The 12,312-nt window shown below is 38.6% G+C and overlaps 1 protein-coding gene across 3 annotated transcripts in view; it reads left to right on the plus strand.

The window, feature by feature from the left end:
• Positions 1 to 12,312, plus strand: part of LOC132819751 (tyrosine-protein phosphatase non-receptor type 14-like) — a 267,055-nt gene that overhangs the window by 163,353 nt on the left and 91,390 nt on the right. The gene's annotated exons all lie outside the window — the stretch shown is intronic.

A 12,312-nucleotide genomic window follows, 5' to 3' on the forward strand; every position in this document is an offset into this window, starting at 1 on the left:
CTTGTACTAGCTTGCAGTGTGGTGAGAGAGAGACAGGTGTGCAGAAACACATGGTCGAGGGCTTCTGTAAGAGAAAGGGCTACTTTGTTTTTTAATGTTTTTTATGCCTTTAGAATTGAGTGGGTAAAATACTTTTCCAGTCTGAATCGTGTTAAGAGACCAACGTGGCCCAATCCATCAAACAAGAAGTGCGTATAACTGTTGCACTGTTCTAAGTAAAACTATTCAGCTTTCATGATACACATATTCTTACTTTCTGGTATATTAGTGCAGGGGTAACCTCAAGAAATAATCTTTTCAAACACAAGGGAAATGATAGGGAAATTGTGTTATGCATAGCTGATTTTCAATTCAGTGTAAGACATGTACAGAGCTGACTGTGTTGGGAAGTTAACTTTATCCTTGTTCTAATTTGAGAAAGCACTCTCCATGGCAGATGTCATTGTTGGGTGTTTTGCTATTTTGCGAGGTGAAAGTGTTGCAGGTGCTAAAGTACCTTTAACATAACGTTTCCACTGAATATTTAATGAAAAAAAATGTCAGCACCTCCAGGAGCTTTACAGTTTTATTCTCAAATTCACCGATGTATCAGCACAAATAAAATTTGTCAAAAAATTAATTTTGTGAAAGGGAAATTTGTACAAGCTGAATAACCATTTCAAATAATCTAGCACAGCTTGTTAAAGACAGGCTAGCAACTTTCCAAAAAGAAGTTTGAAAAATACAAGCCTATGATCAAGTTTGCTGCTTTACAATGGCCAGTCAGGTTCAATGCTGCTTTTATTACATGGATTTCAGAATTTATAATCATTGTTTTGAAGATCATACTTATTGGAAATGCTAACATCATGGCTGTCACTGGACTAGCAATCCAGCGTTGAGTATGAGCCCCAACATAGCAGTTCTAGACCTTAAATTGAATTAATTCAGCACCATTAACAACTCATTCAGATATCGAAGCAGTCCTTTTCAAAATACAAAATTATCTAGACAAAACCCCAGCTTCAGCCGATAAATGGCAAGTAACATTGTCTGGCACTTAGTGTGTCTTGAAATACCATCTCCAACAAAAGCGAATTAACTATATCATCTTTACATTCAGTGGCATGACTGTCCCTGATTTCACCACCACCCCCTCCCCTTTCTACATTGTCTGTGTTACTATTGATTGACCACAGACTGAACTGGATCAGCCAGAAAAATACTGTGGCTACAAAGAAAATCAGAAACTAGAAATTGTGAGATGAGTAACTGCAGCACATAACAGCCAGCCTGATTGGTACCCCATCCACAGCCTTAAGGATTGACTCACTGTCCCATCAATGTACAATGGCAAACACATGTGCTATCTGCAAGATGAGCTGTGACAATTTACTTAGGCTCCTTCAACAAAACCATCCAAATCTGTAAACTCTACCACTCAAAGACAATCAGCAAATACATTAGAACCCCTTCACCTGCAAGTTCCCTTCCAAGCTACACACTATCGTGACCTGAACAATGTCATCACTCCTTCACTGTCACGAGGTCAGAATTCTGACATCACTTCTCAGCAGCATGGTGAGTGTACCTACCACACATGGAATACACAAGTTCAAGAAGGAGGTTCATCACCAAAGACAAATAGTGACAGACAATAGATGCTAGTTTAAGTAGTGATGCCTATATCCCATGAACAATTTTTTTTAAAAAAGTTTGAAATCAAAAATCCTAGCAATGGTGATCATAAAATGCCCTTTTGTCATAATAACTCAGTTGGATCACTAATGTCCTTTCAGAGAAGGAAACTTATTGTCCAATTGATGTGGCCTTTTTGTAACTGCTGACCCACAGCAGTATGGTTGATTCTTTAACTGCCCTCTGAAGTAAGTCAGAGCAAGTCCAACAGTTAAAACTAAGCAATCTATGGGAAATTATAATCGACATGACTGCAGTGGTTCAGAAGATGTCTCCACTTCTGTATTAATAGAAAAAATCTATTAAAAACCTTGTTGTTGCGTCTTGGAATTAATGCTTGGTGTTATTTAAAGTTGAAATCCTAGTTTAAACCCAAAGGCATTGTCTATGGCATGCAGAAGCAAGTACTGACAGAATGTAGTGGTGTATGAGCGTACTGTGGCTTAATTATCAGCATACCAAAATACATCCATCAGTTGCATTAAAGAGAAAAACAAAAATGTTTTTTGCTATAGAAAATTTGAGTTTTCAAAGGAATTATTGTGAGAACTGAGGATACACAATGAATTTTCTAGAGGTTTGGAGTAATGTCTTCTCCCAAGACCTTATTAGTATATTAACCATCTTTTGGTGGCAGTGAATATTTGTTTATCTGAAGACAAAAATAATTTAACCTGGAAGAATCAAAGTTAGTAGATGTTAAAAATTCAGGCAAATGTTTCATTCTCCTTTTAATTAGAGTGGAGCTATATCTTCATTTCCCCTGAATTTTCAGCAGCTGAGATTTGAATTTTCTGTGAGCTGGAGTTTGTAAATGAATTAAAGTAGGCTGCTGCTAGAACACACTAGCTTAATTTTCATCAGCATTGCTATGAAAAGTGGACAGACCTTTGAAAGACTCAACAGGAGTCTACTTAGTGTCTTTAAACGTTTGGGCATGACTACTCCCTCTAACATTACTCTGTTCACCACCCCTATTTATAGTCCAAGCCTATTTTAATTAATACTGACACAGTACAAGGATTCCTTGAAGTGGATACAGTATTGAGATTACTACAGTTGAATATTGGGAGAACTTAGTTTGCACATCAAACTATTAGGCACCTGCAAGTTTTGTTGCTGGTTTCCTTCAGCCTTATAATGACACTTGCGAAGGAATTCCCACTTTTTATTAGTTTACAACATTAGTCCTGAAGTTTCCAAGTCATGCATCAGGATAGTTGCTTGGTCATCACTGTGTGTCTCCTGATATTCATCATAATAGCTCATGATTCCAGTGAGTCTTTTCCATGCACTACAGGAAAGGCCCATTATGAGAAGGCACATGCAACTGTAATAAGAATGGTGGAAAAGATTATTGGACGTTCTGAAGTTTAGTTGTCAGGAACTGGACATAACTGCTGGAGCTGTGCAGTACAGTTCTGCTAGAGTTTCTAGAATCACCAAAGCTTGCTACCTTCTGCATAATATTGTAATGAAGAAAGAATTATGCCTTTCAAAAGGTGAAAGGATTGGTTTAGCATTGAAAAGGTTTCTCTGCTTCACATGTGAAATGTATGCATGAGAGAGAGAAAATGGAGATTGCTGAAAAGGGTGACATGTTGTCAAGGATTTTCATCTTGAGCACATCAGTGCAAATGGAAGAATATCAAATTTGAAATTATCCCTAAAATCTTATTCCTGTGAATCTCCTTTCTGTCAAAAGTGCCTCCACCAATACATCTGCAAGGGAGATGAGCCTTGCACTGCTGACACCATAGTTTCTATCTGACAGTGTTTAAAACTATCCCCTGTTTTTAAATAGCTACAGCATATTGAGCACTGCACTATTTAATTTCCCTTGTATGCAGTGGCAGTAAACCTGTGAGTAGTAGTATTACCACCTATCACACTGTCAGCTACCTTCCCCCCCCACCCCCCTCCCATTTATCTCACCACCCCTTTGGCTCACATCCTCATTCCTGATGAAGGACTTTTGCCCGAAACATCAATTCTCCTGCTTCTCAGATGCTACCTGACCTGCTGTGCTTTTCCAGCACCACACTCTCGACTCTAATCTCCAGCATCTGCAGTCTTCACTTTTGTCCAGTATTACCACTCCAGCCTGTTCTGTCCAGCAGAGTGCCCCATTTGGCACTAGTTGGTTGAAAGGAGTAAAATTGAGCCCAATTACATTCTTATACAATTGGGTATAGAAGCAAGTTTGTTGAATAATTAGGAAAGAGTGATCATAGAAATAGATTTCCATTATTAGCTTAACTAAAAGCTGAAATGAGAGTCCATTATAATTTCAAATCTTCAGCAAGGCTAACATTACTCAAGTTTGGAAAAACTTCAATCATATCACTCCCATTGAATTAGGCTGGAATAGTTCCAGTCTCTTAAAAAATATGAATACAGGCAAAGTCCTACAAATCCAGCATGCTTGTAAATGAGGCAGTGGCGGATTTGGATATACAACATTTATATTTGGGTAGTTTGGGCCACGGTCAATTTGAGTCACCGTGGTGGCATGAGGTTAACTGTGACTTGGAGTGTGGAGAGTGGCAAACCTGTAACCAGTCTGAAACCACACTAATGCAATACTTAACTGGATTGTTCATGTTTGTTATTTCTTTCAAATTTTATTTAATTAAAAATTGGTGCATAGAATACTATAAAAATGTCAGTTTCTCAGACACTGCTAAGTAACCCTATTTGAAGTACCTTAGCTGTACCTTTTATAAAAAGCATATTACAGTAAAAGGAGGTCACGTATATCTCTTCGCCTAGAATTTCCTTAGTTAAATTTAATGCTGAGACTTATGCTAAAGGAAACCTGAGGCTAAATTTCCTGCAAAGCATATTTGCCTACAAGACATTAAATTCTGTATTAAAGTAAGCGCAACCTCAGTGTCAGCAATAGAGGTAACAGTGATGGACTGCTGTTGTCTTCCTTGATATCTCACTCTGTCTCTGCTGCTTCTCTTTACCCATTTTCATTATTATGTAGACCGAAGCATTTCACTTAGAAAGACCATACCAGTTGCTTAGTTCTTTGAAAGTGCAGGGATGAAGGTGACCAGAAAAAGTTCAGATAAGTCAAAATTCATTACACTTTAGTTAAAAATAGAAAAGGTTTCAGTGACAAAACATCAGTGAATATAATGATGTTAAAAACATTATCAAACAGTGTTACACCTAAAATATGAGTGTACATCTGTGCAAGCAAATTCTTGAATTTGTGCCAGTAAAGTCATGCAAGTTGCGTTTTTGCCTGAGCAAAGTGTAATGTTATGTTAGTGACCAAGAGAAGCTTTAGACAAACATGTATGGAGGCAAAGCAAAAGTTTAAAGAAACTCACATGTAGCAAGGTCCTGGCACAAAGTGGTATTGACAGAACTGGGAAACTGTGTTTTCCCAGGAGTTAATAAATAGACCTAAGGAGTAAGTTTTCAGTTTGTGCAATGAATATGGATTTGCAGCTGCATACCGTCATAAGAGCACTGGTCAACTCACAATTAAGGCAGAGATAATAGGATACAGAATTCATTAGCAGGGAACTATAAATTTATAGAAATTGTGGCCAATGTGGTGGGCTATCTCAGGAAGTCTTATGACGTCAATTCAAACATGGGCAAGGAAACCACCAACTTGCACCCCACCGCCTCCTCAGCTGTTGCGTCAGTACTCCTTGCTGAATAAAATTTGGAAGAATCAATGAGGATGGCAAAGATGCAGAACATATTCTGACTGGAAACTTTAATATACATCACCAAGAGTACATTTGATAGTTCTACTACTGACCAAATTGGCCAAGGCTAATGTACATAGCTTGTAGACTGGGTTTATAGCAGTTGTGAGGAAACCAAAAATAATGAGAAACCTACTTTAAACATGCTCACAAAACTGTTGTCATAGATGTCTCTATTAATGACAATGTTGGTAGGAGTGACCACGAAATGAAATGAAATGAAAGGAAATGAATCCTCATCTTGACATTGAGGATCCCCTCCATCACGATGTGAGACAATGTCACTGTGCTCAGTTGGATAGATTCAGAACAAATCTAGTAACTCAAAACTGGACATACATGAGGCTCTGTGGACCATTAGCAACAGAATTGCATTCATTGACAGTCTGGAGCCATTGCCACCAAGCTAGGAGATCAATCATGTTCAAACAAAAGTGCAGGAGCATCACCCAGCATAGAAATGGAGTGTCTGACTTGTGTAACTGCGACATAGGATAACTTGCACACTAGACAGCACAAGCAACATGCATTGGGCAAGGATTGGCAATCCCACGACCAAAAGCAGTTCTGCACACTTGATTGTGAATGGTGGTAGATAATTAAACAATCAACAGGGGGAGCAAGTTCCATAAATATCCCCATCCTCAGTGAAGAGTGAAGCCCAGCGTATCCAATGTAAAAGAAAAGGCAGAAATGTTTGCATCCATATTCAGATGGAAATGCCAAGGTTATGATCCAATTTGACCTCCTCCTAAATGTCCCAGCATCAGAGATGCTAGTCTACAGCCAAGTTAATTCACATGACATCAAAAAATATCTGATACTAGGTACTGCAAAGGCTTCAGACAGCATTCCAACAAGAATACTGAAGGCTTGTACTCCAGAACTACTGTTCCTGGCCAACCTGTTCCAATACAGCTACAACACTGGCAAGTACTGACAGTGTTGAAAATTGGAAGGAGAAAGTGAGGACTGCATATGCTGGAGATCAGAGTCAAACAGTGTGGTGCTGGAAAAGCACAGCTGGTCAGGCAGCATCCGAATAGTAGGAGAGTCAACGTTTTGAGCGTATTCCTGATGAAGAGCTTATGTTTGAAATGTCAACTCTCTGCTCCTCAAATGTTGCCTGACCGGCTGTACTTTTCCAGCGCCATACTTTTTGACTCAATGTTGAAAATTGTCTAGGCATGCCCCATATAGAAAAAGCAGGGCTGATCCAATCCAGTCAGTTACTGCCCTGCCCTTCTCAATCATCACCAACATGACAGAAAAGGTTGTTGGCAGTGCCATGAAATGGCAGTCCTCCAGCAATAATCTGCTTCTTGATATTGTATTTGCTGTGGCCATACAACTGCTGGCCTCTTTACAGTTTGCGTCCAAACATGGATGAAAGAGTTAAACTCCAGAAGTAACAACGACTTGCATTTGACATCATGGCAGCACTTAACTAAATAGACTATCAAGAAACTGGAGTTAGTAGCCAACAAAATCAAACACCCCTTCCACCCCGGTTGTAATCTCTTCCACCCTCTTCCATCTGGCAGAACATACAAAAGTTTGAAAACATGTATCAACAGATTCAAGAATAGCTTCTTCCCCATTGTTATCAGACTCTCATGCATTGGAGTTGATCTTTCTGTGCACCTCACTGTCGCTGTAACACTGTAGTTTGCATTCTGTTCTATTACCTTGATGTACTTTATGAAAGGTATGATTTGTCTGGATAGAATGCAAAGCAAGACGTTTCACTATATCATTGTACATGTCACAATGATAAATCAAATCAAGTCAAAATAAATGGGGACTGGGGAGAGAGCTCTACATATCTGGCAAAGGAAAATCATTATATTGTTGGAGATCAGTCATCTCATTCCTAGATATAACTGCAGAAGTTCCTCAGGGTAATATCCTGGATTCACCCATTTCTGCTGCTTCATCAATGACTTTCACACCATCCTAAAGCAGAAGTAATTATGTTCTCTGTTCAGTATTCAGCACAATTCACATGTTTTCAAATATTGAAGATGTTTTTGTCTGTAGCTGCAAGTACCAGCAAACATCCAGGCTTGGACTAATAAGTGGCAAGTAACATCTGCACCATACTATGGCAGACACTGATCAGTTCACGAGAGAATTTAGTCATCTTCTTTTGATGATCAGTGTATTGCCATCATTGAATCCCTTACCAATCATTATCATTTTCTTGAGGAATATCGTTGACCAGAGACTGAACTTGCCATGTAAATAGTGTAGACTAAGAATACTATAGCAACCGACTTGCCTCCTGAATCACTAGTGCATGTCCTTCAAGACAATCCACAAGGCACAAGCCAGGAATATGATCAAATACTCTCCATTTGCCCGAATTGGTGCAGCCAACATTCAAGAAGCTCAATATCATCCTGAACAAAGCAGCCCATTTGACTGGCACCCCATTCAAAAACTTGAGCATTCACACCCTTCACAGCGGCAATCGTGAATACTATCTACAAGATAACTCACCCAGGCTCCTTTGCCGGCATTTTGCAAACCTGTGACCTCTGCCACCAAGAAAGACAAAAGCAAGAGATGCATAGGAACGCCACCACCTGCAAGTTTCCATCCATAAATCGTCCTAACTTGGAACTATATTCCAGTCACTGGATCAAAATTCTGGATCTCTCTTCCTAATGACACTGCAGATGTAGCTACACTGCAATGACTGCGGCAGTTCCAACAACCCACCCTATCTTCTCCAGGGCAATTAGCAATGCGCATTCAACGTTTGCCCAGCCAAAGATGCACAAACCTCATGAATGAATTCGAAAAGGTTAAATGCTGCTTCAGCTAGAATGAACATTTTGATGAAGTATGCCTGTTAGCTTTTTTGAGTAAATGTGTTTGCAGTGCCCTGCTGCCTTTGTCCTTTTTCCAGAGGAGGCGATGGCCTAGTAGCATTATCACTAGATATTAATCCAGAGTGACCCAGGACATGTTCAAGGGAGTCAGATTCAAGTACTGCCATGGCAGATGATGAAAGACAAATTTGATAAGAATCTGGAATTAAGATTCTATAACGGTCACCATGAAATCATTGTCCATTGCTGTTTAAACACATCTGGTACACTAATGTCCTTTGGGAAAGGCAATCCGCCATCCTTACCTAGTCTGGCCTACATTTGACTCTAGACCCACAGCAAAGTGGTTGACTTTCAACTCCTCTCTGGGCAATCCATGATGCTATCAATGCAGAGATGCCCACACCCCATGAATGAATGTTTAAAAATGTACAGGGACTTCTCTCCAGCTGATCTATTATTTATAAGAACAGGATCACCAACCAGTTTTCTTCCAGGTTATGGTGTGTGTTAACATACATGATGCTTTCTATTGGAAGCTAACCTGCCCCTATACTTCAGGTCAATATTTCTTCTTCTTGTAGTTGTCCAGTCACTTGGAGATTTGGAAGTGTAATTGAGGCTGCAACTTCTTTTTCCCCTCCTCTCGCATATTGCACAATAATTTTACTTTTCAACACCTGAAGTTAAATGTAAAGTGAAATGAATTTTGATTAAAGGAAACACTTGTACAAAGTGACTTCAATGATTCCCTCCTTTTGAAGGTTTATTTATGTCCAGTCAGCGGTTTGAAGTGATATTAAAGCTGTAAAGTTAAGGAGCTGGTATCAGCAGACTAATGAAAGCTGGAACGCATGTTGTCCCACAGTGTAAGAGTGAAGAAGCCTCCCAGCTATGGATACATTCCGCAACTCCCATCCCCCACCTCTGTTTGCCTTATGAGGAGGAGGACGATGAGATCCATGTAATTACAGCTTTGTTCAGGCATGTTATCAGAACCTTGTCAATCATGTATGTAAACACTAACCAAGGACATCATCCTTAAACCAAGATTCTGATTAGCAGTTCAAACACCCAGCGCTTTGTTTGGGCTGTCTTGTGTACATTTTAAATACTTCACATTCAGTATGTTATAATGGCCACTTATTACTTTTATGAGTTTTTTTTGACTTTGCGTTTCAGGGATACTTGTTGATGTGTTCTAATCGGTGTCAAATGGTAATAGGCTCAGACATTTTAATGGTGGTGAAGTTTTCTATGTTTGCCACTATTACTCTGAAACTGACGACAACTTCTGGCGTATGCAGTTGTTCAATAAAATTTGGAAATCCAGAAGTTGTTGTCATTAGTTCCTTGTTTTCCAATCAGGAAGACATTTTGACACCCTTCCAGATGGAGATCTTAGAAATCCCTTATGTTGAATTGAACTTCACACATGCTGTTTGTCACCAAAATGCAAAGGAAAAGGTTAACATTTATTGAAACATACTGGAATTTTAACAGCATTATAAGTCATAATTATTTTTCAACAGCCTCTCTGGCCCTGAAAAAACTGATTTTACACTGGTGATGTGTCAAATATCCTCACTGTGACAAAAAAAATTGATTTTTAAAAAAACTTTGAAGTAGATGATATGTCTGTTTCCGTGTTAGTCCCGTACGTATATCCCAGTCCTAAACTGCTACTTCTAAAATGATTAAAGAGTGAAGGAGAGTAGAAGAGTGCACTTCTACTTCCTGATCTTGAGCCCTTGCCCTCTAACTACTCACCCAACCTCCCCAAACACTGTTCATGAAATGAACTTAATGCTAGAAAAGTTGAGATCCATGCCAGAGACATTGGATTTTTGAGGATCGGTGTCAACCTTGATCATAAGTTCTGGTTCTCAATTCATTGTGTTCAGGGAATATTGTTGTTTAAGCGAATCAGTTGAAGTAAGCACTAAAATAATATTACTTAAGTAGAAAAATTGGATGGTGTTAGTATCTCAGAACGGTGTAATTAAACTCAAATGATTCAGGAGTTTTTATAGATTTTACCCTCAACATGTACAATTGCTACAGAACAGAAATTAACTAAGAGATGAGTACAGGTCAAAGAATGGATATATTTATCAAAAGAAATTATGAATGAATCAAATAACACTCTAGTTAAACTATTCATACAGATATTCATACATTGGAAGTAGTCCTGAGAATCATAATTGTAATTCCTATTGTCTGAGACATAGAATTTTTGTTTAATAGCAGAGAAAATGTGATTTAGGAGATTTTATAGAAGCATATAAGATGTTAAACAACAAAAAAAAGGTTGAAAACCAAAAAATACTGTGATTTTATGTAATTTTAATTAACAGTTATCAGTTAATACAAATAATCATATTTTTCAAATTTGGTGGATCGTCTTGACCTGAAATATTTCCACTGACCCAGATGCTGACCTGCTGAGCATTTCTAGCAGCTTTTCTTTTTGTTTTGGAATTCCAATATCACCACTATTTGGCTTTTCGTCACCGAAGTTTCCTCCAGGTCCCACTACCTTGTGGGACATCCTGCCTCACATGCTGAACAGCATGGATTGATAATTGACCAGTTAAGTCATGTAAAGACCCGTGGCAGAAATTCACAATCTTGAGTAGACATCAAAATGAGCTGACAGAAATGAAAATTGCCATGCTCACAGAGGACCAAAGACGACTGGTGAAATGTGAGGGCCACTATGCCTCAGGAAAGGTTGAGAATTTGGGCCTTCAAGGTGACCTCAGCTGGTGCAGAAACTAAACTGTGCGGTTGGGATCATTCAGTATTGCAAACCAGCCATCCTGCCAACTGAAATAACCAAATCCTCCATCTTCATATTGCACATTTTAATTCTGCAGGGTTCCTTAGCAATGGTGTCCTTTTGAATGCCTTGTCCTTTTATTGCAGTAAACAGTCACAAAGATGAAATTCTGTTCGAATGCATCCTGAATTTGGCATCCTTTAGATTGATAGAATCCCTACAGTGCAAATAGAAGCAATCATGTCTACACCGACCCTCTGAAGACCAACTAAAATACCCTGCTAGAAGCAAAATCAGCAAACTTCCCTTAACCCTTCATCTAACTCTATTTCCTCTCAGATGTACACACCCTATGGCTTTGAATTGGATGACGACACGGTGCCTCATTTAGCCTTTATCAGAGGTTAGCTGATATACATGGCTAGAAATTTCATGCAATATATGATTTGTTAAAATGAAAGGATATCACCTATTTTTCAATAATTTCTAAAGATAATAATAGACAATATAGTGCAGTTTTAAATATAAATAATGGAAGAATAATATATTTTCATTAACTGGTTGAAATTGTGCTGGCTTAAGTCTTGGATTTCAGTAAATGGAAGGCAGTGCTGCATTCTGACAAAAGGTCACTGGACTTGAAACATTAACTGTGGTTGTTCTTTCTACAGATGGTGCCAGACCAATTGAGTGTCTCCAGCACTTTGTTTTTGTTTCAGATTTCCAGGACCCACTGTTCTTTGTTTTATTTCTGCGTATTAACACATGGACTGACAATTCTGCAACTTGATAGTATTTGTATTGTAATTGTTCTGTATTTTTTTAAAAAATGAATGTGTTAGTGCCACATTATGGTATGTAAAGAAATTCTTAGTGATAACAATCAGTGAAAACACATTTCTACAGGAACATTAGTGTTTAGCAACAATGTGTTACACCATAAGGTGGCTCTTTGTTTGGTCTTGGCAAGCAACCATCAACATCACTGTACAGTCGGTTCTGATGTAATGCGGTAGTCCCATGCGTTATAAGAAAATCGTGCAATAGCCACACCATTTAAACTAATGGGGCCGGAATTGCATTATAGCCAATACAGGTAAAGAAAGTTCATATTCTACAAATAACAGTCTAAATTCTTCAATCATGTTTAAAGCCAGTTCGTATTGAAGAAGCACACATTATAGCAGAACCGACTGTATCTCCATGTAAATGGTCTCACTGTTTAAAAATTAGAATCAAGCATTAGTGTAGCGTTGTGGAGAAAATATCTTTCTTCCAATAT

The sequence above is a fragment of the Hemiscyllium ocellatum genome, chromosome 10 (genome assembly GCF_020745735.1).
Source record: "Hemiscyllium ocellatum isolate sHemOce1 chromosome 10, sHemOce1.pat.X.cur, whole genome shotgun sequence".
Lineage (NCBI taxonomy): Eukaryota > Metazoa > Chordata > Chondrichthyes > Orectolobiformes > Hemiscylliidae > Hemiscyllium > Hemiscyllium ocellatum.